The 27004-nt window shown below is 46.4% G+C and overlaps 3 non-coding genes across 3 annotated transcripts; all 3 read right to left on the bottom strand.

Moving 5' to 3' along the window:
- Nucleotides 1-2278: 2278 nt before the first annotated feature.
- On the bottom strand, nt 2279-2360 carry TRNAS-AGA (transfer RNA serine (anticodon AGA)). Its single transcript has one exon. It is a non-coding gene; the product is annotated as a tRNA-Ser (tRNA).
- A 1489-nt stretch (nt 2361-3849) lies between these two features.
- TRNAH-GUG (transfer RNA histidin (anticodon GUG)) lies at nt 3850-3921 on the bottom strand. The gene has a single exon. It is a non-coding gene; the product is annotated as a tRNA-His (tRNA).
- A 20161-nt stretch (nt 3922-24082) lies between these two features.
- Nucleotides 24083-24154, bottom strand: TRNAH-GUG (transfer RNA histidin (anticodon GUG)). Its single transcript has one exon. It is a non-coding gene; the product is annotated as a tRNA-His (tRNA).
- Between the last annotated feature and the right edge of the window lie 2850 nt (nt 24155-27004).

A 27004-nucleotide genomic window follows, 5' to 3' on the forward strand; every position in this document is an offset into this window, starting at 1 on the left:
TGAAGTGCACGTGCTTCTTCCCTAATCATGTGTGTAATTGGAGTATACCTGACTGACAGCTTTAATTGACTTGAAAGCCCCTTGTAAAGTGGTATACCATATACCCAGGGACTGATTGTGCCGCCCAAAGAAGTAGCATTTCAAACCTGTCTCAAGCCTGCTACTGCAGTGCCTGTGCTGCCGTGTACTGCCACTTCGACTTGCCATTTAAAACTACTTGCCAAGCCTTAAACTCCAATTTTATTACATATAGTTAACCCCTAAGGTAGGCCCTAGGTAGTCCTAGGGGCATCATGCTATGTAAGTAAAAGGTAAGACATTTACTGTGGTAGTTTGCATGTCCTGGTAGTACCAAACAGTCTATTACATTTTTCACTACAGTGAGGTCTACCCCTCTCATAGGTTAGCATTGGGTATTCCCTTATACTTTTTGGGGGGTAATTCCATATCAGAGAGGAGAAGCTTTATTTATTTATTGATAAATCCAATTTACTGGTGAGGTTGGATTTAACTTTACTATTTTATATATGCCATTTTTAGTGAGTGAGCATTTCTCTGCACTTACTGCTCTATTTGCCTGAAAACCTGTCTCCAATTGACGTCTGGATTGGGCTGCGAGACAGCTACATTTGTGCATTCCCTCTAGACAGCCACAACACAGGTCACTCAACTGCAACTGCATTCTGATTGGCATGGGGGAGAGCTCCATTCCCCCCACCGCAAATAGGTTCAAGAACGATAATTTATGTCAGTAGGTACAATATAGCTACATCTTATAATCATGTGTGTTTAAATAATTTGTCGTTAGATCGTTTAAATATTTTAAAGGATCTGTTTTAATAGACATTTTACAAAAACAACTGGTACATTTGGTAATTCTGTAAAAGAAAAACCCAACTGCCGTGACATTGCCAACCACAATGCCGTAACTCGGATTCGAACCGAGGTTGCTGCGGCCACAACGCAGAGTACCAACCACTATACGATCACGGCGAGCTACTTGGGCTCAATAACATACAGTGACATGGAGAATTTATAATTCTGAACACTCAGGGAACTCCTGTGATAGGCTGAATGTGTTCATTGCTTCCTCATTTCTTATACAAAGGCTTTGTCTCCTCAGTGGTTGATAGGCTGAAACTGTTTCCTGGCCGCCTGCTTGTGAACTGCCAGGAGTCAAAGATCACACATACACTTGTGGGCCTGTGATGGGACACCAATGCAGAGAAACACACCTGGCGCAGATCTTCTATTCTGTCTAGTAGACCTGCATCTCCCCTGAACCTCCTCAAGCCATCTGTATGTGAAGCAAGAAAGAGTTAAGGAGCGGTCCATCTACACTTTTATAGGGAGGATGCTGCCGTGAGCTCCTCCCAGCTAATCACACAAACAGGCGTAAAGCAAGATAACTACACAGTTAGGGGGACTGCATGGTTAGGTTTTTGAGGAATTATTGAAACTGACCTCAGTGACCCATGATCAGAGCTGTGGCTAATGACTGCGTGCCCAATTATGATGAAGCAAGCACCATGGCTCGTAGGGGCCCCACAACACGCTTTTCTTAGCTCATTGAATTAAAGTATAAACCTCTGCCATGTATGAGTGGTAAAGGCTTGTTAATTTGGTTGCTTTTCCAATTCACGTCTGACAACAAGATGAAGGAACATTGGGTCATCAGAAGCTTTAAAAAGTAGCCACCAACCTCAGAGAAAGAGAGAAAGAGGGAAAAGGCAGTATGAGGTGTGGAGAAAACAGCAGCAGGTACAAGGATCTCAAATGAGATTAATGGCGCCTAAATAGAGTACATAAAGGAACAGTTACAAATCTAAGAAAAGGGAAAGAAAGACTAGGAAAAAAACACGGAAAGAGCCTGTAGATAAAATTCTCTTCCTGGGACAGCAGGCTAAGAGAAATTACACAGGGAGCAGTTAAGCTTGTAACACGGGGAGAATAGAAAAGAAAATGCAGTTTTATGAAGTGTGTTAGCCTAATCCAGCAAGCACTTTTGTTTTATTTTTCTATTTGCTTCTTTTATTGGTAAAGTAAGTTTCAAGTGCATGAATGGTATGACTGAGAGAGCCAGGGTATAATAATTTGAAGTGTTTGCACCAGCGCTAATGTAGGACGAGAGTTATAGCAAAGATATGAAAGGGGTAGCGATAATAAATATGTGAAAGGGCAATAGTGACACCAAAATAAGCCATCTATTTATAAAACTGACATGGAAGAAATTCTAAAGGTTAACTTCTGAAATTGTAGCCGATGTTAAAAAGTTGCTCGTTGTTGGCAGGATTCGAACCTGCGCGGGGAGACCCCGATGGATTTCTAGTCCATCGCCTTAACCACTCGGCCACAACAACTGACTGTACGATTTGTGCAAATAATCTGTATGAAGGTTTTCAAGGTGTCCCACAGCAAATTCCTGGTATTCTGCAATGCACTTTTTAAAAATAATGTTTTTTTCAGCAGGCACATTCTCTCCTAAAAACAAAAATTGCATAAGTATATCTCTAGTTTGGAAAAGGATAGGCTTTCATGCATACTCTCATGTGGCACTCAAGTTTTTGGGACCCTATTGCACTCTGTTTTCGTGTTGCTTTTAGTCTATGGCCCATATTACAGAAGTCTACCATCTTTGAGTATTTGAGGCTCCTTTGTAAGTGCTTTATCTTTTTTACTTGAAGAGCTATATAATAAAGGGGTCAGGGAAAGATTGCATTTATGGAAGATAAAAGAAGGCACACTTGTCTCACCAAATGCCGTGGAGAAACCTGATGTTTTACTCATGTTATTCTTAGTTTGTTTTTGTTAGACCTTGCATTCTTAAGGTGGCCTCAACCCTACCTTATTGCTTTTCACCTACGCATTTTGCTGTATCTTTTTGTTGGCCTTAGGACTCTGATCACTTTATCGCTACTAATCAGTGCTGAAGTGCACGTGCTTCTTCCCTAATCATGTGTGTAATTGGAGTATACCTGACTGACAGCTTTAATTGACTTGAAAGCCCCTTGTAAAGTGGTATACCATATACCCAGGGACTGATTGTGCCGCCCAAAGAAGTAGCATTTCAAACCTGTCTCAAGCCTGCTACTGCAGTGCCTGTGCTGCCGTGTACTGCCACTTCGACTTGCCATTTAAAACTACTTGCCAAGCCTTAAACTCCAATTTTATTACATATAGTTAACCCTTAAGGTAGGCCCTAGGTAGTCCTAGGGGCATCATGCTATGTAAGTAAAAGGTAAGACATTTACTGTGGTAGTTTGCATGTCCTGGTAGTACCAAACAGTCTATTACATTTTTCACTACAGTGAGGTCTACTCCTCTCATAGGTTAGCATTGGGTATTCCCTTATACTTTTTGGGGGGTAATTCCATATCAGAGAGGAGAAGCTTTATTTATTTATTGATAAATCCTATTTACTGGTGAGGTTGGATTTAACTTTACTATTTTATACATGCCATTTTTAGAGAGTGAGCATTTCTCTGCACTTACTGCTCTATTTGCCTGAAAACCTGTCTCCAATTGACGTCTGGATTGGGCTGCGAGACAGCTACATTTGTGCATTCCCTCTAGACAGCCACAACACAGGTCACTCAACTGCAACTGCATTCTGATTGGCATGGGGGAGAGCTCCATTCCCCCCACCACGAATAGGTTCAAGAACGTTAATTTATGTCAGTAGGTACAATATAGCTACATCTTATAATCATGTGTGTTTAAATAATTTGTCGTTAGATCGTTTAAATATTTTAAAGGATCTGTTTTTAATAGACATTTCACAAAAACAACTGGTACATTTGGTAATTCTGTAAAAGAAAAACCCAACTGCCGTGACATTGCCAACCACAATGCCGTGACTCGGATTCGAACCGAGGTTGCTGCGGCCACAGCGCAGAGTACTAACCACTACACGATCACGGCGAGCTACTTGAGCTCAATAACATACAGTGACATGGAGAATTTATAATTCGGAACACTCAGGGAACTCCTGTGATAGGCTGAATGTGTTCATTGCTTACTCATTCCTTATACAAAGGCTTTGTCTCCTCAGTGGTTGATAGGCTGAAACCGTTTCCTGGCCGCCTCCTTGTGAACTGCCAGGAGACAAAAATCACACATACACTTGTGGGCCTGTGATGGGACACCAATGCAGAGAAACACACCTAGCGCAGATCTTCTATTCTGTCTAGTAGACCTGCATCTCCCCTGTACCTCCTCAAGCCATCTGTATGTGAAGCAAGAAAGAGTTAAGGAGCGGTCCATCTACACTTTTATAGGGAGGATGCTGCCGTGAGCTCCTCCCAACTAATCACACAAACAGCAGTAAAGCAAGATAACTACACAGTTAGGGGGGACTGCATGGTTAGGTTTTTGAGGAATTATTGAAACTGACCTCAGTGACCCATGATCAGAGCTGTGGCTAATGACTGCGTGCCTAATTATGATGAAGCAAGCACCATGGCTCGTAGGGGCCCCACAACACGCTTTTCTTAGCTCATTGAATTAAAGTATAAACCTCTGCCATGTATGAGTGGTAAAGGCTTGTTAATTTGGTTGCTTTTCCAATTCACGTCTGACAACAAGATGAAGGAACATTGGGGCATCAGAAGCTTTGGAAAGTAGCCACCAACCTCAGAGAAAGAGAGAAAGAGGGAAAAGGCAGTATGAGGTGTGGAGAAAACAGCAGCAGGTACAAGGAGCTCAAATGAGATTAATGGCGCCTAAATAGAGCACATAAAGGAACAGTTACAAATCTAAGAAAAGGAAAAGAAAGACTGGGAAAAAAACACGGAAAGAGCCTGTAGATAAAATTCTCTTCCTGGGACAGCAGGCTAAGAGAAATTACACAGGGAGCAGTTAAGCTTGTAACACAGGGAGAATAGAAAAGAAAATGCAGTTTTATGAAGTGTGTTTGCCTAATCCAGCAAGCACTTTTGTTTTATTTTTCTATTTGCTTCTTTTAGTAATAAATGTTTTTTATTGAAGAAATCAACACGATACAGGTATCAACACACACGGGTGCTTGTCAATCAGGTCAGTAGAGCTAGGGTGCGAGTGCCTCAGAGGGTAGGGTATGCAGTATATAGAAATTGTAGTTATACACAGCAAGCCGCCTACAACCCAACCGGGCCGGCCGCGTTTCAAAAAAAAAATGCAACGATAATGAGGGCAGCTCCAACTCCTGTCTTCAGCCCTCACCCTCTGATGGTGACCTAAAATATGGCTTATGCCCATCGCACAACTGTGCCATTGGTCAACACACTATAAAACTATCATCCCCCATCCCTAGACCCCCTCAACCCGTCCCATCCCGTAACCAGTCCCCCCCTCGCCCAGAAACTCCAACCCCAACAAACCCAAACCCCAACCCCACTGCTCCCCCCTCCAACCCCCCCCACCCCCGGTGATCCATGGTCTCGTTCCGGCTAGTCATACTTCATCCCGTTCCCGATTTGAGGGCAGGCATGGCGTTCCCCTCCGTTGGGGCAATCTCAGTCAACCTTAGCAATCGAAGATACCTCGGACAGGTGACTTCCACAAACTCCAAGGACAGAAGAGCTAGACACGGCTGTCAGAGTTCCGCGTACCTCGCTCCTTCCCCAGCTTTATACAGAGAAAGTCTTTCCATACCCAGGACCAGCCACAGGCGGTGGAGCCATCCTTGATATGTGGGGAAGTGGGTCGTGCGCCAGTGGGTTACAATGTTCTGTAGCGCCGAGCCCAGAGCAATGGCTATCAAGCGCCCCCTTCGTGAGTGTAGGGGGTAGGTCAGTGCATTTGGGAGCCCTAGAATGACGTAGGATGGGAAACGCGGGATTTCAGTGTCAAAGTGTTTGTCCACATCATCCAGAACCTGACGCCAGTACTCCTGCAATAGGCTGCAGTCCCAAAGAATGTGCGTGAGGGTGCCTAGCTGTCCGCAGCCTCGCCAACACAGGGGGTCTTTGGTACTATCCATTTCATATAGACGTTCTGGGATGTAGTACCAGTAGGTCACCACCTTCGTTAGAGTGTCCGTGAGCCCCATATGGTATGCCGAATGTCGAGCCCTGTAGTATATACCCTCCCACTCTTTATGAGTAAATGTCCTCCCCATCTCCCTCTCTCACCGTGCTCTACTCGCGCTGTATGTGTGCTGGTGTTTGAGTGTGAGCAGTTTATAAAAGTCAGAGATTAGCTGCTTGTCCGACTTGCGGGTGATCAACCAATATTCGAAATTCGTCAGTCTCCGATCTGCGTCTGGTTTTACCGTCTTACCGAGGGCCCAATGCCTAACTTGAAAGTAATGGAGTCGTTCGGTCTCCGGGAGGCCAAAGTCCTGGCGTAGTTGCAGAAATGGAATTATCCCTTCTGGACCGTATATCTGGCAAAGGGAGCGACAGCCGGCCGACTTCCATCGTTCGAAGGCCTTTCCGTCCAGCCCCGGTTGAAAGTCAGGGTTATCAAGAATGGGGGTGAGGGGAGAGGGGGCGGTTGTGAGACCGAGGTCCACTCCCACCCGATCCCAGATCTCCAGCGGGACTCGCGTAATGTGGGAGGCGTACAAGTTGCGGGGCCTATGTATTTTGCGCATAAACGGGATCTCTTGTAATGTGCACCCCGCTACTGCCTGGTCTTGAAATAACCAGTGTTTCCCGGACTCCCATTGGACCCACTCCGCCAAGAAGCGTAGTTGTGCCGCCTGGAAGTAAGCGGCCAAGTTTGGAATCCCGATCCCCCCTTGTTCTGGCGCAAGCATCGCTATTTGGGCTTTTAGGCGCGGTTTCCTTCTGTTCCAAACAAATTGGGAAAGATCAGACTGCACCAGCTTAATCCATCCTGTTGGGGGGGTGAGAGGTATAGTGCGAAAAACATACAGAATCTGGGGTAGGACCGTCATCTTGATCGCCGCAACCCTGCCCAACCAGGACAACGGGTAGTGTTTCCACTGCCCCAGCTCCTGCCGAACCTTCTGCCGGAGGCGGGTGTAGTTAACGTCCACTGTGGTCTGAAGGGAGGCCGCCAGGTTGATCCCCAGATAGGGAACCATCTCCGTGGCCCATCGCAGAGGGAACCGGGCCTGCAGCGTGGCGCGTGTGTCTGCGGCAAGGGTTAGGTCAAGGGCCACCGATTTCGCCCAGTTGACCTTGAAGCCTGACACGCCTCCGAACCTGTCTAGGGCGGTCATGCAGGCAGGGAGAGAGCCCCGGGGGTCCGCAAGTGACAACAAGACGTCGTCAGCGTATAGATTGATGACGTGGACGTCTGCCCCGAATTTGATGCCTCTAATTTCCGGGTCAGTACGGATGAGCTGTGCCAGCGGCTCCATATAGAGGGCGAACAGGAGAGGAGACAGCGGGCACCCCTGCCTGGTGCCTCTCTCAATCTGGAAACGCGGGGAGGACAAGCCATTGACTCTAACGGAGGCCGAGGGAAATTTGTAGCAATTAAGTACTCTGGCCCGGAATTTGGGACCCATTCCCGCTTTTAGAAGGACCTTCTCGAGATATGGCCAATGGACCCTATCAAAGGCCTTCTCTGCGTCGATGGCTAGCATCATATATTCGCCCTGCGTACGGGACGCCTTCTCAATGAGATGGAGGGCCCGCTTGGTGTTGTCAGAAGTCTGGCGCTCGGGGATGAAGCCAGACTGATCCGGCTGAATAAGGCCTCCCATGTAGGGGCCCAACCTAGAAGCGAGGACGCTTGTGTATAATTTGAGATCGACGTTTAAAAGGGAAATGGGCCGGTAAGCCCCACAGTCAGTCGGATCTTTGTCTGGCTTGGGTATGACCGCGATGGCTGCTTCGAGCAAGTCCCGGGAGATCGCCCCGTACTCTGCGAATGATGTAAAGAGTCTGGCCAAGAACGGTGCGAGTTGAATACAAAAGGTCTTGTAGAAGCACGCCGGGAAGCCATCCGGCCCCGGCGCCTTCCCGAGTTTGAGCCGAGAGATTGCCGAGATAACATCCTCCGGGCGGATGTCTCTCTCCAAATTATCCACCTGTTCCTGGGTCAGGGCTGGCAACGGTACCTCCTCGAGAAAGGCCAATTCTGCCTCTGGGTTAGGCGGATCCGCCTCATAGAGAGTGGCATAGAAGTCACTGAAAGCCTCCGCGATTGCACGGTCACCGGTGACTCTGGTGCCATCGGGCCCCTTCAGTTCTTTAACCTCACGTTTCTGGGCTACCGTACGTAATTTGTGTGCCAGGAGGCGCCCACATCTATCCCCTCCAGTGTAGTAGGCATGTTTCAGCCGTAAAGCTGCGTATTCCGCCCTGTCAATGTCAAGTGCAGCCAGTTGTTGACGGGCAGTCCGTAATTGTCTCCAAATTCTCGGAGCTCCCGTCCTTCTATGAATTTGCTCAAGCTCTCTGGTCTTTTGGGTGAGTTCGTCCCGTTTGACCTGGCGCTCCTTATTTTCCGCGGAGGAAAGCAAGATAAATTCACCTCTCAGCACAGCCTTGAGAGCAGCCCACTGCGTTGTAAGCGTCGTATCCTCGTTATTGTTGTGGGACAGATAGTCCTTTATGGCGGCCTGGACTCTAGTAACCACGTCTTTCCCATAAAGCAAGGAGTCCCGGAGTCTCCACACCCTGCCTAAACGTGGCTCTCGTGGCCCTGTCAGGGTGACCGTGACCGGCACGTGATCAGATAGCGACGCTGTTCCGATTTCTGCATTGGTGACAAGTGGGCGAGCCGCAGTGGAGACAAGCAGGTAATCTAGACGCGCATAGGTCCTACGCGCTGCTGAGAAGTGCGTGTAGTCTGTTTCGCCAGGATGAAGCTCGCGCCATGCATCCACAAGCCCAAGATCCCTCAAGCGAGCCAAACCTGACGGAGACAAGGCGCCCACCTGGCTAACGCGCTGACAGGAGCGATCTAGCAAGTTGTCTAGGACCAAGTTCAAATCACCCCCCAGCAAAATGTGACGGTCTACCGTGTCAGTCGCCTCTGTAAGCGCGGAGTGTATGAACTTTTCTTGGCCTTCATTTGGACCGTAAATCGAATCAATCGTGTAGTTTAGGTTTCCTAACGCAAACCTGTAAACCAGCAACCGGCCTTTAATTTCTGCCATCTTACCCAAAACCATACCCCTGAATGTGCGTGCCACCAGGATTGCTACTCCGGCCTTTTTCTCTGTGCAGGAGGAGAAAAATTGCAGTGGAAATTTGTTAGAATGGAGGCGGTGGCAGTCTCTAGCTAGGAGGTGTGTCTCTTGCAATAGGCAGATGTCAGCCTTGGAACGCTCTAGAAGCAAGAGTAGCGCCTTACGTTTCACTGGATTGTTCAAACCTCTCACATTGAGAGTGAGTACAACCAAGTCACCCATTGTTGCTCAACGAAGTAGTGACTAGTAGCATATCATTAGTCCGGCGCCCCAAACCCGCACTCGCAGACCCACCCACCTCCCAGCATTGCCGCCCTTTCCACCCCTGCTGCCTCATCTCTTCATTCAGCCCGTCGACCATGAACCACGAGTCCCCCCCTCCCCTTCGCCCAACCCCAAAGAACTCACCCAACCCCCAAGGATTCACCCCCCTCCCCCCCAACTGCCAACTATCATGGAGTGTCCAAAAGAAAGTCACAGTCTCTCATCCAGGGATGAAAAGTAGTAAAAGGAAATAAAGTAAGGTAGTCTTACTGGATTGTCCGGGAGCCTCTCTCCCGCCATCGGCCAGAAGGCCAGAGCGGACAAGTGAATCAGACGATGTCCTGAGACGGTCATCCCGTGGGGCCCGAACTACCATCTGTGGCCACTGCGTCCACCGCGGCACGCTGACCCGCTGCAATTTCCGTCGCCGGAGGTTTCTTGACTCGTCTCCTGCGTCGCTGTTGGCTCCATTGTGGCCTCCTCCCCTCGGTCTGCGGCATGGGCCCCTGGGCCTCCGTATCCTCTGTCGGTGTCTCGATGCCAAGCAGAGAGCAAGCTTCAGCCACCGATCAGGGTTGTATTGCTTATTGTCCAGTCTGAAGATTAGACGGAAGGGGTGGCCCCAACTGTACAGAATACCCTTCTGCTGTAGGAAGGAGGTAACCGGCTTGAAGAGCCGGCGTTTGTGCAGCGTAAGCGCCGCCAAGTCCTGATACAGCAATGGCGACGTGCCCTGAAATGCTATCGGATGTGACTGGCGCGCTTTGTGAAGAATTTCCTCCTTAGTGCGGTAATCCTGGACACACACCAGGATGTCGGGCGGTGGGGCCGTTGCGGCGCAGGGCGGGCCAGTCCTGTGGGCCCTGTCAAGCTGCAGGGGTGAGTCTAATGGCCTCCCCAGCTCGTAGTTGAAGAGTTCCTTGGCATAGCGAAATACATCTTGAGTAGCGTCAGATGTGGCCACATTGCGAATGCGTATGTTATGCCGCCTAGAGCGGTTTTCCAGGTCTTCCAGGTGAAGCTGCAGATCCACCTGTTGATCGTGTAGGCGAATGATCTCCTGTTGCTGAGTTGAGAGTTCCGTTTCCCGCTCGTCGCCCTTGGTCTCCAAATCCGCCACCCGTTCGCCTATGCCGTCCATTTCGCGTCGCACCTCTCGAATCTCACTGGAGAACTCAGTCTTAAGGGTTTGGATGTCGTCTCTCAGGGTGGCGAAGAGGGACTCCAGGAAGGCCTTCGTAATGGGTTCCGCACCCTCCTCCAGGGCCTGTTCCGCCTTCTTCGGTGCGAGGGCCGTGGCGTCCTTCAGCTGAGGGGAGTGCGATTTAGCAAACATCTCCTTCACTGTCTTTCCTCGGGCGGCCTACTCGTGGACATTCCTCCGCTGCGGGGGCCCAGGCGCCCCTTCCCCCACGGCCCCCTGTCTGGGCGGTGTTCACTAGTCGCGGCGAGCTTGCCACCAACCGTTGGGCCCCCCGTGGGCTATTCTCTCTCAAAGACCCCTCCTCAAATCGTGGCGCAGGATCGTGGCACGTCTTTCCCGTCTCCTGCTCGGCTCCCAGCGGCAAGCCAGACGTAGAGCCCAAGCTGTGGGATCAGGACCCTCGAGGAGGAAGAAAGTTCGGGCCGCCTGGGAAGCTGGGTGCCACTTTTATCCGCCGAGGGTCAGGGGCCGCTGGTTCCAGGACATGTGCCCCCCGGGCGGTGCCTAGGGCCAAACAGCTCCAGGTGAGGGCCCCTGACGCGCTCAACAGGCTTCCCCAATGAAGATCCTCGGGAGGCTCCGCTCGGTGCACAGGGAGGGAGGGGATGCCCCGGGACTGGGGCCCTCACGGGGGCCCAAACAGTTCAATATAGGCAGGGCCCAGTGGAGTTCTGGACTTTTTAGTTCCGTCCAGAGGTGTCAGGGACAACACCCGAAGACCCCGGAGTTCAACCTGTCTTGGTACACAAATAAACAGAAACACGGGCTTCTCGATGGTGGCGTCAAAGACCAAAGGTTTATTACTGCAGGGACACAGAAGTCACAGAAACTACACATGGGCAGTATCTAGGAGCCTGTTCGATTTGTACAAAGAGGGTTGTTCCTTATATACTAAATATTGGGCTTCAGGCAAATTCTTTACATGTTACCACAGTTCTAAACATTCGTGTCTTATACAATAAATATTTGGCGTTGCACAGGAATCGTCAACAGTATCTGATGTCAAAACATTACAAATGAGGGGTTCCCACTAGTCCATCATAATCCCATGTCAATTCTTCATTCAAGACCCGGACCGCCTCATCGTAAATTTCGTTACCACCCCCTAATAAAGGCCCAGAAGGAAAGGAGCAGAGCCAGGTGTGGAAGAAAGAAAGACAGGATAAGAAATGTTTGTGGGTCGTAAATGGGCACGGTTACCAGCTTCGGCCGCCTAATCATGATCAGGCCAACGAACACAAGAACCAGTATAGCAGGACTGGCCTCAGGCTGGGGAGGCAGTTCTTGCCGAGTCATGCTGCTACAGCGTTGCTGGCCTAAGGTGCACGTGTCACTAGCAAGGTGAATCGCCGGCCGAAGCCTACGTGTCCTTTAATGAAAAGAGATCATTGCGTGTCCATTGACTATGTGAGGGCAAGGAATACAAAATGGCTTCCGTGTTCTAAGATGGATGCCAGGGGTAAATCACAAATGTGTGGGTAACTGGAGCGCTCTTGCTCGTAGCATAGCGAAAACACCAGGATATACTAAATGGATCATTTGCGGTTCACTGATACCAAAATTATGTATTTACGACAATTTTTATAAACACGAGAAAAATCGTCACGGAACCTCAGACCCTCCTTTTGCCCTTACATAGGCAATTACTCAGTCTATATCAGAGTCAGAGTCTAATTCTATGCTCATTAGGTCAGTGACATGTCGTTGTATCATCATCCTGCCTCGTGCCTTTTCTCCTAATGCAGGTGGTTTCCTGAAACAGGTTGCAGCGCAGAGACTACACAGAGCGGGACCACACTGGATAATAAGACAGCACGAGAACAGAAATACTAGGATGACACCAATAACCATCAGAACCTTCCATCCCCACGCTGATACCAGAGTCCAAAACCACTCCATGAAGGACCAGTTTCCCTTATCTACGTGTATAGAGTCGGAAATCTTGTGTAGCTTAGAGATTGCTTCATAGACTGTTGGAGCATTATTAGGAATAAAGACACAGCAGCTCGATTGGATCATTCTGCATACCCCACCTCGATCTGCAAGTATTACGTCTAGAACCATTCGGTTCTGCAACGTCATGAGACGATCCGCCTGAAGCTCAGCTGTTAAGTTACTAAGGGCACCTGCAGTTTCTGTAATAGTAGATTCAACTACCCGTGTTAGTTGACGTAGATTTCTACTATTAGCCATAGGCCCCCAAAACGGAAGGAAACCTTTGAAAAAGTCTCCAGCTTCTTGACCAGCGGTATCTTCCTTGCTGAAGACACCTCTTGCTACTCTGGTTTTATGATAATCTGAAGAAGCAGTGTATGTCGGGGGTAACAATCGAGCAATATAACATGAACCTGAAAAGTCAGCAGGCAGCCATGTATATGCTCTGTCCTGACAAATGAAGTAGGTACCCCTAGCAGTCAGAAAGGCAGGGGAGGAGTTAGACGGAAATACGTAAGTCTCAACGCACTCACTCTTCCCTAGCTGAGCTTTCGGATTTCTCCCATTTCCTTGCAAACAGACCTGACCTCGGTGAGGCACGACCCAAACTGAAGTGGAGCTTTTACGCTTGCTTTCTCCCAAACTAAGGCGATACTCTGTAGAGTTCCAACTCAGATACACCAGTAATTCATCTCTAGGATAAGATGGAGTATTATTGACGTCTTTAATCATATCAATAATTCCCTGGACTAAAGCTTTGTTGGCTGAGTTGTATTTAGTGGACCGTGGTGGACGCGGAGGATAGGTCTCAAGGGCATATGAAAAAATGGTCTGAAAGGCATAAAATGATCCATTGTAGCTGAAAGGCAAGACTAGATAGGGAATGCCTTTATCCATAGTGTGAGGTATCAAGCCACACACCCAGCAGTTTGTAGTATTAACTATCAGTTGGTGTTGATGCAAGAGCTGTACAAATGTATTGTTAATAAATTCTGAGCGTCGAGCTTGTTCGTGTTCAGGAAATGAGTGAAAAGAATGCATAGAAGAAACCGTAGAAGTAGTAGGATCAAGGGGAGGTACTGTAGCTACTGGCACAAAAATCAAATGTACGCCAAAGACGATTCCACCCACCAGCGTTATCAAAACAATTAAAAATGTAACTGCACATTGCATTAGAAAGCATTTGCTGTGTAGTATTCTGTACAGTCTATTTCTGCGAACATAAATTACATTTTCTCGTTGTAGCTCAGGAAGCCCCATCTTCTACGACCGTTCGCGACCACTGATGATGTGTACGTAGATGAAAATGCCTCTATCAGCCCTGGGAGTTCCCAGAACTAACAGAAAGATCGACCTTGTGTCAGATCCTTGCAGATTCAACTAGGCACACAGCCACGACCCTACGGCTACCCAGACGGCAAGGCAATTTTAAAACAAAAAGAAACAATACAAAGTATTAGCAAACTTCCTGGCTGGAGGCAATGTATAGCAAATTCAAATCTGAAAATAGGCAGTTTTCTGCTTTATTTGTCCATATCGCGAGAACGCAAGTTGTATCTCAGTTTTGCAGGAGCTGTCTGATCTGGAAACAATGTATTTTCAGCTGACGTTGCAATGTTCACGTTCGCAGATGGCAAATGTTCTTTTGGTGCAGATGGCAAATGTTCAGGGTTCAAAAGAGCAGTTTCAGGAGGAGAGTCAGAATTTGGTGAATCCGTGATCAGTTCTGCATCGCTGAAAGGTATGAACCTGGGGACTCGTTCCGTTTCAGAGGCACCGATTCCTTTCTTTACCCAGTTGTCGTAAGGAAGTGGCAGAGGCACACGTTTAGCATGTGTCGTGTGGATCCAATGTTTCCTTCCGGCCACACGAATAGCAGTTCTCGTTGCTAACAGGACCTGGAAAGGGCCAATAAATCTGGGCTGAAGATTTTTCGTTCTTGCAAAATTTCGGATGACCACCTGATCACCCGGTTTCAGCTGATGGCCTGGACTCTCCGGTGGCTTTGGCAATGCGTCGAAAACCTGTTGGTGAATAAGACTCAATTTAGCAGTCAAGTCGAAAAGGTAATCAATTAACATTGGGTATTCCAGCTGCTTAAATTCTTTCGGTCTAGGTACCCCCCAAACATTTGCAGGACGACCGAAAACTATTTCGTAAGGACTAAGCCCTACTCTAGAATGTACAGTTGCTCTTGTTGATAGCAAAGCCAAAGGCAATGCGTCTGGCCAGGACAAACCCGTGGATGCTTGTATCTTAGCGAGTTTCAGTTTAAGGGTGCCATTGTAACCCTCGACTAAACCCGCGGACTGGGGATGATTCGCACTATGAAATTTTTGCCTAATCCCTAGGCCGGCACACACACTCTGCATAACTTTCCCTACGAACTCACTTCCGTTATCTGACCATACAATCCGTGGCATTCCGTATCGGGGGAAGTATTCTTTAAGAAGAATTTTGGCAGTGGATAAGGCAGTATTGTCCTTCAGTGGGTATGCTTCGATCCATCTGGAAAAAGCACAAACTACCACTAGGACGTATTTCAGGTTATTACAGCGGTCCATGTGAATGAAGTCTAGCTGGATCACTTCAAAAGGGCAGGAAGGAGGAGCGAAGTGACCTGCGGGTGTGGGGATTCCCTTGCCAGGATTATGCATCAAGCATATCATACAATTTCTCACCACTCTCTCTGCACACTTACTAATTCCGTCATTCTTCCAGACCGGAGCCAACATCTTACAAATCCCTTTTGAACTGATGTGCGCTGTTCCATGCGCCATCGTCACTACTGCAAGCACATACGCATCAGGCAACATCCAACGCTGTTGTTCCGACAAATCAATCCAACACCCACTCGAGTCCAATTTACCCGTGCTCTCTCTCCATGCACGTTTTTCCTCCTCAGTCGCCTCTTTCTGAATTTCCTTCATGCTTTCCACTGTGTCTTCACACATTCCAGACTCAGAAATCCATCTTGCAGACGTTGCAACATACATTCTACTCATCATATTTCTAGCTGTCTGTTTTGCGATCTCATCAGCAAAAGCATTCCCACGACCAACATCATCCGTGATTGCTTTATGAGCACTGCATTTCACAATCGCAACTTCAGTCGGTAAGGTTAGAGATTCCAACAAGTCATTAACTAGCTGACCATGTTGAATCTTAGTCCCATGGGACGTAATGAAACCTCTTTCTTTCCACAAGCGGCCAAAACTATGGGCCACGCCGAACGCGTACTGACTATCTGTGAACACATTCACTCTCTTTCCCTTAGCTAAAACGCACGCTCTTGTTAGCGCGATCAATTCTGCAGCCTGGGCAGAATTCTGACTCACTCTTGCAGTCTCTACAATCGTACTCAAAGTCGTTACTGCATAAGCAGCAGTCACATCACCATTCTCCAATTTGAAGCAAGACCCATCAACATACAACGTGCCATCTGGATCTGACAACGGAGTATTTTTTAGATCGATTCGTCCTTTTGTTTCTTCCTCAGTTCTGAAACAACAGTCGTGTGGTTCGGAATCACTCGACTCTTGGCTAGTCGGCAACAATGTTGCTGGATTCAATACATTGCATCTTTTGATCTGAATATGACTAGCTAATAGTGTCAATTCATAGCCTGATAATCTAGCACTGGTAAGGTGTTGCGTCTTGGTTCGGTTCATGAGTGTATCCACAGCATGAGGAACCATAACTACTAGCATGTTGTTCATTACTAAACCAGCAGATTGTCGAATGGAAGCTGCAGCTGCGGCTGTAGCTCTCAAGCAACTAGGCAACGCTCTAGCTACTGGATCTAATGTTGATGAAAAATACGCACAAGGGCGTTGTTTATCACCAAATTTCTGCGTCAACACACTCAATGCACAACCTTCTCTCTCGTGGACATAGAGCGTAAATGGCTTACTGTAGTCGGGTGTACCCAATACAGGTGCTGAACACAGTGCATTTCGTAACTCAGAAAAACTCTGCTGACATTCAGCAGACCATGGTACCGGACTCGGAACACCTTTCCCAGTCAAGGCTACTAATGGTTTTGCTAAAAGTGAAAAATTTGGGATCCATTGCCTACAATAGGAGGTAATACCCAAAAAGGCACGCACTTCTCTCTGCGTGCTAGGAACATTCATCTGTGTAATTGCTTTTATTCTCTCTGGGGTCAACTTCCTTCCCTCCTTTGACAAGAGATGACCTAGGTAGGTCACTTCTTGGCAGCAGTATTGCATTTTTGAAGGTGACACCTTGTGATTCAAATCTGACAAGTGATGCAATAAAGAAATCGTAGCTGTTTTGCAAGTTTCCTTGTCATCGGCAGCCACTAGAAGATCATCGACATACTGTACTAAAGCAGAACCACGAGGAAGTACGAAGGAATCTAACTGACTTTTTAATGCTTGACTGTAAATGGATGGGCTTTCACAATAACCTTGTGGAGCGCGTTTAAATCTAAAACTTCGTCCTCCTAGAGAAAAACCGAAAATATCTCTGCTTTCCTCGGCTATCGGAATGCTGAAAAAGGCATTTTTCAAGTCGACAACTGAAAACCATGCTGCTGTAGCGGGAATCAACGTTAACAATGCAGTAATGTCTGGTACCACAGGAAACTGTGGGATCACAATTTTATTAACCTCTCTAAGATCAATTACGAACCTATATACTGGAGGCTTTGTAGGGTCAGTTCGTTTCAAAATAGGCAGTACAGGACTATTACAGACATTACCTCTAGTCTCTTCTACAACATCTTTCTTGATCAGGTCTTGTACTATCAGTAGGAGCGCACGCTCACCTTCACTAGAGATTCTGTATTGTGGAATTCGTGGAAGTTTGACATTTGCTTTCAAAGTTACTACATAGGGTGGAATTTCCAATAGACCTACATCATTAGGACCAGTCGCCCAAAAAGTATCAGGGAGTGAACGCAGCTCTGGTGGGAGCGCATCCATCGACAAGTACATCGGGGAGATGATTCTTTTACCCAACGTAAGCTGTACTCCTGCTGGAGAACAGTACAATGTCGCGTACAGGCGTTTTAACAAGTCTAAACCAAGCAGATTTTCGTTACAACCTGTCGTCAAAATCAGGGGTGCTTTCAATTGACGGGGTCCAACAGAAATAGACAAAGGACCAGAGACAGGGTTGTGAACAGGGGCGCCCGAAAAACCTACTGAAACGTTTGTTGAGCCAGACAAAGGTGCGCCAGGGAGTTTTGCATGTATGATAGAACTTTTTGCTGCACCAGTATCCAACAGAAACGGTTCGACTATACCTGATGTTGCTACTGCGACATAAGGCCCACTCTGATCTACTGGTACTGATACTACTCCCTCTCTTTGTCCATGGCTGTCCTAGTATTCACTTTGCTGACCTTCCTCACTAGCTTCATAATAGTCTTCAACATGATACTGTGGAGACCTATTCTGTTGGGCAGATTGTCCATTTCGCTGGTCGAAATAATTAGAGGGGCGATCACTTGTCTGTGGAGGCATAGCACCTCGTCCTCGACCTCTAGAGTTTTGCATAGAACTACCACGACCTCTCTGAGCTGCCGCATCATTATTTTGTGTTCGAACTGGACACTCACTTTTGTAATGACCTTCCTTTTTGCAATAAGCACATTGATTCCACTGGTATTGTGGCCTTTGAAAGTTATAATCCGTTCTTTGATATGACCCCTGCTGCATATTAGTTTGATTCATGCGAGGCGGATAAGCTTGTTGTAAAAGTACTTTAGTTTTTAAATCTTTCGTCTTTTTATCTGATTTTTCCTTCTCTTCTTTATCCCTATTTTCATAGTACTGAGCAGTCGCAAGTATTTGCGCAGTCGTAGAGACAGCCCACGCACTTTCAGAATTCTTTAATTTACTACTAAGTTCTGGCAACAGATTGTGCACAAATTTATCGACAAATAATCTCTGGCCTCCTTCTGTGCTCATATCCTGACCACTATGATCCACGAAAGTCTCCTCGAATCTTGTGAAAAAGTCGGAGACGCTTTCGTCTTTCTTTTGTTTGCACGCGGACAATTTGTCCCAGTTAACGCGCAATGCTGGCATCAAGGTTTTCATTAAATCGATTATTCTACCAGGCAAATTAGCAATTAAAGGTTCAGGTTTGGAACCACCTATTTGTTGACCATCCGCTGCAATTATAGCTGCCCAGTCACCACCTAGGGCAACTGGATGAATCTCTTTACGAATTTTAGCCCAAATTGGTTGCGGTACTACATTACCAAACAGCAGATCTATGTCAGTTAAATTTAATACACAAGCGTCAACTGTTTGGGCTAACTCTTTGTAGTACCCTGCAGGATTTTTACGCGGATCTGGCAAAGCCTGTTTTACTGCTAATACTTCAGCTCGCTTCCATGGAATATGTATCCATACTCTCTGGAATTGGGCTGGAGCGGCTGCAATACCAAGCGGTGCATTAGCTTGTACAGCTTCGCGCCAAATTGGTGGAACCTCTCTCATTGGATATTGACGATTTCGTTTCGTACTACGTTTCTCTAACTCTCTCGGTGAAAGAAGGGATGAGTCGGATCTTTAACTTAGAACCAGTTCCATCGCTTCTTTTATATTTTGTCCAACTATCATACCTGTAGCAAACTCTTTCTGAACATTAATTAATTCTCCTAGATTTGATTCAGGGTCATCCTCTTCCAATTCCTCACGTAGAAGGAAACACATTTCATCGAACACATATCGTTGTGTCGGTTCGTTCCATTGCATAAATGTATCTAATACATTTTGTACATTATATCTTCCAACTTTCGAAACCCATCTAAGAGCAGTGGAATCTAGTATTCCTCTTTCTTCAGTACTGGGAAGCTGACTACGTCTCTGCACAGAGTCAGAGGTAGGAGTCTTAATCAGAGTTTTATAGAAGGGAGATAGAATATTAGAGACAGAATCAGTGATTCTTCGACGAACAGAAAGCGGAGTCATAATATTAGCAGAGGCAGTGAATAGAGTAGCAGTTGGAACAGATAGATCAGGAACAGTAGGAGTAGCAGGAAAAATAGCTTGTGAAGTAGCAGGTGTGAGTGACACAGGCATAGGTAAAGAAGCCGGCAACCCTAGAAGAGGGGTTGTCGAAGGAACATTAATATTGACCACAGGAGGTACAGGAACTTGATTCAGGGGAGCGAGAACAGGGACACCAGGTTGTCCAGCAACCGGTAATTGAACATTCGGTATAGGTGGAGCCGTAGCACCTGGTGCATACGGTGGGGGCGATCGTAACAAGTAAGACAACAGGGGATCCTTTTCAGGGTCCTCTACTATCTTAGCCGTACTCGATGGTAAAGCAGGATAGCACTTGTCTATCGCTAAATTACGCTCTCTATCGGCCACCTCCATCGTTTTCTCAGACTTGTTGAGTTGCAGCTGCCTAGCAGACTGTTCTAAAGTCAACTCTTGCTCTTTCTGTTCTTTCTTCAACTTTTTAATTTCTCTCTGTTTAGATTCTTTTCGCCAATAACGGAAAGAATCAAACATTGCCGGCCGGGCTTTCTTCTTAAACAACCTTCTTTCTAGATTATCGAGAACTTCAGGTTCAAAACTACCATGTAGTGGCCAACTAAGGACACCATCTTTTTCTGTATAGCGGATCCATATCTCGTTATAAGAGATAGGGCCCACACCAAATTTGCAATATAGATCATAAAGGGGAGTTCCAATCGGAGGAACCAAACACGAGTCCTCCAACTGGGAATCACTGTTGCAACTAAAACAAGACAACATACAATTTTTCTGACTTACCATTTTATAATCCGGAACATAAGACAAACAAAACACAAAAAGATGCGCACTTGAACCGAGAACTTAGGCCTACCAGAACTGACAATTGTATCGATACCTGAACTGAACAGAATGATTATCGTAACTAGAATAACCAGTGATAACCTTACAGAACTGAACTGAACTGAGAACTAAAAGGATTATCCAAATAGGAGCAACCCTCACAAAATAACCAACTAGCAACCACTAAATACTTAACTGAGGCCGTACTGAGGACTGCACCTCGGGTCCAAGACAGGGCGACGGTCAAGGCAACGGACCACTGCAGCCGTCTGAACCGGAACCCTCGTGGAAGAGGACGTCGGGGCCACTTTTGCGATATGCCGGGATCGATGAAGTGGGGCGCCTCCCTCTAAAATCTTCACACGAAGCTCCTCGAATTCTTCAGGCTTTTGGACCGGTACCGAATGACGTCGCCCCGAGTTGGGCGCCAACGTGGAGTTCTGGACTTTTTAGTTCCGTCCAGAGGTGTCAGGGACAACACCCGAAGACCCCGGAGTTCAACCTGTCTTGGTACACAAATAAACAGAAACACGGGCTTCTCGATGGTGGCGTCAAAGACCAAAGGTTTATTACTGCAGGGACACAGAAGTCACAGAAACTACACATGGGCAGTATCTAGGAGCCTGTTCGATTTGTACAAAGAGGGTTGTTCCTTATATACTAAATATTGGGCTTCAGGCAAATTCTTTACATGTTACCACAGTTCTAAACATTCGTGTCTTATACAATAAATATTTGGCGTTGCACAGGAATCGTCAACAGTATCTGATGTCAAAACATTACAAATGAGGGGTTCCCACTAGTCCATCATAATCCCATGTCAATTCTTCATTCAAGACCCGGACCGCCTCATCGTAAATTTCGTTACCACCCCCTAATAAAGGCCCAGAAGGAAAGGAGCAGAGCCAGGTGTGGAAGAAAGAAAGACAGGATAAGAAATGTTTGTGGGTCGTAAATGGGCACGGTTACCGGCTTCGGCCGCCTAATCATGATCAGGCCAACGAACACAAGAACCAGTATAGCAGGACTGGCCTCAGGCTGGGGAGGCAGTTCTTGCCGAGTCATGCTGCTACAGCGTTGCTGGCCTAAGGTGCACGTGTCACTAGCAAGGTGAATCGCCGGCCGAAGCCTACGTGTCCTTTAATGAAAAGAGATCATTGCGTGTCCATTGACTATGTGAGGGCAAGGAATACAAAATGGCTTCCGTGTTCTAAGATGGATGCCAGGGGTAAATCACAAATGTGTGGGTAACTGGAGCGCTCTTGCTCGTAGCATAGCGAAAACACCAGGATATACTAAATGGATCATTTGCGGTTCACTGATACCAAAATTATGTATTTACGACAATTTTTATAAACACGAGAAAAATCGTCACGGAACCTCACCAGCAGACCCCGGGCCGAAATGCCCGCCGGGAGGCTCGCTGCCCCACACACCCCCACAATGCTCCAGGGCCACCTCGGCGCCCCCCGCCTGTCGTGCGCAGGGGCCGCGCTCACCTCCGTGGTCCTTGCGTGCTGCCGCCGCCGTCCTCCGCTGTCTGCAGGGCTGACGCACTCGTCCTGTCGCCAGGGCAGTTTCTCCCCCTCGTCCGTTCCCCCGGCAGCACCCGCAGGAGGCTCCGCACCTGGAACAGTAGCTTGCGGATGGGCCCCGTCTCAGGCTCGGCTGGGTACCTCCGCTCGGCTGCGCCTTCCGTTGTACTTCGGCCTCGCTTTCAGGACGGAGGGGGGATGGGCTCTCCACTCCTCCGGGCCGTTGTTCCGTGGCGCTTCCGTCCACGGCGCCCCACGAAGCTGCTTGCTGGTCCGCTCCGGTGCTAGAACGGCTCCGGCAGCCCAGGCCAGTGAGTTCGGTCAGAAAAGGTGCCGGAACCGGAGCCTAATTCAGGCCGTTGGCAGGAGCTGTAGCGAGACGCGTCCGCTCACTCCGCCATCTTGGCCACGCCTATTTGCTTCTTTTATTGGTAAAGTAAGTTTCAAGTGCATGAATGGTATGACTGAGAGAGCCAGGGTATAATAATTTGAAGTGTTTGCACCAGCGCTAATGTAGGACGAGAGTTATAGCAAAGATATGAAAGGGGTAGCGATAATAAATATGTGAAAGGGCAATAGTGACACCAAAATAAGCCACCTATTTATAAAACTGACATGGAAGAAATTCTAAAGGTTAACTTCTGAAATTGTAGCCGATGTTAAAATGTTTCTCGTTGTTGGGAGGATTCGAACCTGCGCGGGGAGTCCTCAATGGATTTCTAGTCCATCGCCTTAACGACTCGGCCACAACAACTGACTGTAAGTTTTGTGCAAATAATCTGTATGAAAGTTTTCAAGGTGTCCCATAGCAAATTCCTGGTATTCTGCAATGCACTTTTTAAAAATAATGTTTTTTTCAGCAGGCACATTCTCTCCTAAAAACAAAAATTGCATGAGTATATCTCTAGTTTGGAAAAGGATAGGCTTTCATGCATACTCTCATGTGGCACTCAAGTTTTTGGGACCCTATTGCTCTGTTTTCGTGCTGCTTTTAGTCTATGGCCCATATTACAGAAGTCTACCATCTTTGAGTATTTGAGGCTCCTTTGTAAGTGCTTTATCTTTTTTACTTGAAGAGCTATATAATAAAGGGGTCAGGGAAAGATTGCATTTATGGAAGATAAAAGAAGGCACACTTGTCTCACCAAATGCCGTAGAGAAACCTGATGTTTTACTCATGTTATTCTTAGTTTGTTTTTGTTAGACCTTGCATTCTTAAGGTGGCCTCAACCCTACCTTATTGCTTTTCACCTACGCATTTTGCTGTATCTTTTTGTTGGCCTTAGGACTCTGATCACTTTATCGCTACTAATCAGTGCTGAAGTGCACGTGCTTCTTCCCTAATCATGTGTGTAATTGGAGTATACCTGACTGACAGCTTTAATTGACTTGAAAGCCCCTTGTAAAGTGGTATACCATATACCCAGGGACTGATTGTGCTGCCCAAAGAAGTAGCATTTCAAACCTGTCTCAAGCCTGCTACTGCAGTGCCTGTGCTGCAGTGTACTGCCACTTCGACTTGCCATTTAAAACTACTTGCCAAGCCTTAAACTCCAATTTTATTACATATAATTAACCCCTAAGGTAGGCCCTAGGTAGTCCTAGGGGCATCATGCTATGTAAGTAAAAGATAAGACATGTACTGTGGTAGTTGGCATGTCCTGGTAGTACCAAACAGTCTATTACATTTTTCACTACAGTGAGGTCTACCCCTCTCATAGGTTAGCATTGGGTATTCCCTTATACTTGTTGGGGGGTAATTCCATATCAGAGAGGAGAAGCTTTATTTATTTATTTATTGATAAATCCAATTTACTGGTGAGGTTGGATTTAACTTTACTATTTTATATATGCCATTTTTAGTGAGTGAGCATTTCTCTGCACTTACTGCTCTATTTGCCTGAAAACCTGTCTCCAATTGACGTCTGGATTGGGCTGCGAGACAGCTACATTTGCGCATTCCCTCTAGACAGCCACATCACAGGTCACTCAACTGCAACTGCATTCTGATTGGCATTGGGGAGAGCTCCATTCCCCCCACCGCAAATAGGTTCAAGAACGATAATTTATGTCAGTTGGTACAATATAGCTACATCTTATAATCATGTGTGTTTAAATAATTTGTCGTTATATCGTTTAAATATTTTAAAGGATCTGTTTTTAATAGACATTTTACAAAAACAACTGGTACATTTGGTAATTCTGTAAAAGAAAAACCCAACTTCCGTGACATTGCCAACCACAATGCCGTGACTCGGATTCGAACCGAGGTTGCTGCGGCCACAACGCAGAGTACTAACCACTATACGATCACAGCGAGCTACTTGGGCTCAATAACATACAGTGACATGGAGAATTTATAATTCGGAACACTCAGGGAACTCCTGTGATAGGCTGAATGTGTTCATTGCTTCCTCATTCCTTATACAAAGGCTTTGTCTCCCCAGTGGTTGATAGGCTGAAACCGTTTCCTGGCCGCCTGCTTGTGAACTGCCAGGAGTCAAAGATCACACATACACTTGTGGGCCTGTGATGGGACACCAATGCAGAGAAACACACCTGGCGCAGATCTTCTATTCTGTCTAGTAGACCTGCATCTCCCCTGTACCTCCTCAAGCCATCTGTATGTGAAGCAAGAAAGAGTTAAGGAGCGGTCCATCTACACTTTTATAGGGAGGATGCTGCCGTGAGCTCCTCCCAGCTAATCACACAAACAGCAGTAAAGCAAGATAACTACACAGTTAGGGGGGACTGCATGGTTAGGTTTTTGAGGAATTATTGAAACTGACCTCAGTGACCCATGATCAGAGCTGCGGCTAATGACTGCGTGCCTAATTATGATGAAGCAAGCACCATGGCTCGTAGGGGCCCCACAACACGCTTTTCTTAGCTCATTGAATTAAAGTATAAACCTCTGCCATGTATGAGTGGTAAAGGCTTGTTAATTTGGTTGCTTTTCCAATTCACGTCTGACAACAAGATGAAGGAACATTGGGGCATCAGAAGCTTTGGAAAGTAGCCACCAACCTCAGAGAAAGAGAGAAAGAGGGAAAAGGCAGTATGAGGTGTGGAGAAAACAGCAGCAGGTACAAGGAGCTCAAATGAGATTAATGGCGCCTAAATAGAGCACGTAAAGAAACAGTTACAAATCTAAGAAAAGGGAAAGAAAGACTAGGAAAAAAACACGGAAAGAGCCTGTAGATAAAATTCTCTTCCTGGGACAGCAGGCTAAGAGAAATTACACAGGGAGCAGTTAAGCTTGTAACACGGGGAGAATAGAAAAGAAAACGCAGTTTTATGAAGTGTGTTTGCCTAATCCAGCAAGCACTTTGTTTTATTTTTCTATTTGCTTCTTTTATTGGTAAAGTAAGTTTCAAGTGCATGAATGGTATGACTGAGAGAGCCAGGGTATAATAATTTGAAGTGTTTGCACCAGCGCTAATGTAGGACGAGAGTTATAGCAAAGATATGAAAGGGGTAGCGATAATAAATATGTGAAAGGGCAATAGTGACACCAAAATAAGCCACCTATTTATAAAACTAACATGGAAGAAATTCTAAAGGTTAACTTCTGAAATTGTAGCCAATGTAAAACAGTTTCTCGTTGTTGGCAGGATTCGAACCTGCACGGGGAGACCCCAATGGATTTCTAGTCCATCGTCTTAACCACTCCGCCAAACTGACTGTAAGTTCTGTGCAAATAATCTGTATGAAAGTTTTCAAGCTGTCCCACAGCAAATTCCTGATATTCTGCAATGCACTTTTTAAAAATAATGTTTTTTTCAGCAGGCACATCTCTCCTAAAAACAAAAATTTCATGAGTATATCTCTAGTTTGGAAAAGGATAGGCTTTCATGCATACTCTCATGTGGCACTCAAGTTTTTGGGACCCTATTGCACTCTGTTTTCGTGCTGCTTTAGTTTATTGCCCATATTACAGAAGTCTACCATCTTTGAGTATTTGAGGCTCCTTTGTAAGTGCTTTATCTTTTTTCCTTGAAAAGCTATATAATAAAGGGATCCGGGAAAGATTGCTTTTATGGAAGATAAAAGAAGGCAAACTTGTCTCACCAAATGCCGTAGAGAAACCTGATGTTTTACTCATGTTATCCTTAGTTTGTTTTTGTTAGACCTTGCATTCTTAAGGTGGCCTCAACCCTACCTTATTGCTTTTCACCTGCGCATTTTGCTGTATCTTTTTGTTGGCCTTAGGACTCTGATCACTTTATCGCTACTAATCAGTGCTGAAGTGCACGTGCTTCTTCCCTAATCATATGTGTAATTGTAGTATACCTGACTGACAGATTTAATTGACTTGAAAGCCCCTTGTAAAGTGGTATACCATATACCCAGGGACTGATTGTGCCGCCCAAAGAAGTAGCATTTCAAACCTGTCTCAAGCCTGCTACTGCAGTGCCTGTGCTGCAGTGTACTGCCACTTCGACTTGCCATTTAAAACTACTTGCCAAGCCTTAAACTCCAATTTTATTACATATAATTAACCCCTAAGGTAGGCCCTAGGTAGTCCTAGGGGCATCATGCTATGTAAGTAAAAGGTAAGACATGTACTGTGGTAGTTTGCATGTCCTGGTAGTACCAAACATTCTATTACATTTTTCACTACAGTGAGGTCTGCCCCTCTCATAGGTAAGCATTGGGTATTCCCTTATACTTTTTGGGGGGTAATTCCATATCAGAGAGGAGAAGCTTTATTTATTTATTGATAAATCCTATTTACTGGTGAGGTTGGATTTAACTTTTCTATTTTATAAATGCCATTTTTAGAGAGTGAGCATTTCTCTGCACTTACTGCTCTATTTGCCTGAAAACCTGTCTCCAATTGACGTCTGGATTGGGCTGCGAGACAGCTACATTTGTGCATTCCCTCTAGACAGCCACAACACAGGTCACTCAACTGCAACTGCATTCTGATTGGCATGGGGGAGAGCTCCATTCCCCCCACCGCAAATAGGTTCAAGAACGATAATTTATGTCAGTAGGTACAATATAGCTACATCTTATAATCATGTGTGTTTAAATAATTTGTCGTTAGATCGTTTAAATATTTTAAAGGATCTGTTTTTAATAGACATTTTACAAAAACAACTGGTACATTTGGTAATTCTGTAAAAGAAAAACCCAACTGCCGTGACATTGCCAACCACAA

This window comes from Lissotriton helveticus, chromosome 12 (genome assembly GCF_964261635.1).
Source record: "Lissotriton helveticus chromosome 12, aLisHel1.1, whole genome shotgun sequence".
In the NCBI taxonomy this organism is placed as follows: Eukaryota; Metazoa; Chordata; class Amphibia; order Caudata; family Salamandridae; genus Lissotriton; species Lissotriton helveticus.